Genomic DNA, 614 nt, shown 5'->3' with positions numbered 1-614 from the left:
CTCCCTTCTGCTGCTGCTGCTGCTAAGTCGCTTCAGTCGTGTCCGACTCTGTTTGACCCCATAAACGGCAGCCCACCAGGCTCCGCGTCCCTGGGATTCTCCAGGCAAGAACACTGGAGTGGGTTGCCATTGCCTTCTCCAATGCAGGAAAGTGAAAAGTGAAAGTGAAGTCACTCAGTCGTGTCCAGACTCTTAGCGACCCCGTGGACTGCAGCCCACCAGGCTCCTCCATCCATGGGATCCTCCAGGGATCAAACCCAAGCCCTCTGCATTGGAAGCAAGGAGTTGACCACTGCACCTCCAGTGAAGTCCCAAAGCCAAGTAAATAGTTGCCAGTGTGTGGCAAATGCACATTTTGCTTTTTAGGTCTTTCTGAAGAAAAAAAAAAATTTTTTTCCCAAATATTTTCAGTCTGAGGTTGGTTGAATCTTTGGATATGGAGGACTGACTGTACTTTGTGACAATATTGTGCCCAAATATTTATGTGTTGCTTTTTATTCCTATTTAGCTGTTCTGGGTCTTTGTTGCAACACACAGGCTTTCCCTAGTTGTGGTGAGTGAGGCTGGGCTACTTCCTAGTTGAGGTGTGCAGGCTTCTCACTGTGGTGGCTTCT

This window comes from Bison bison, unplaced genomic scaffold (genome assembly GCF_000754665.1).
Source record: "Bison bison bison isolate TAMUID 2011002044 unplaced genomic scaffold, Bison_UMD1.0 scf7180017864167, whole genome shotgun sequence".
NCBI lineage: Eukaryota > Metazoa > Chordata > Mammalia > Artiodactyla > Bovidae > Bison > Bison bison.
The sequence above is the reverse complement of the archived record's forward strand: the minus strand, read 5'-3'. Positions refer to the sequence as shown.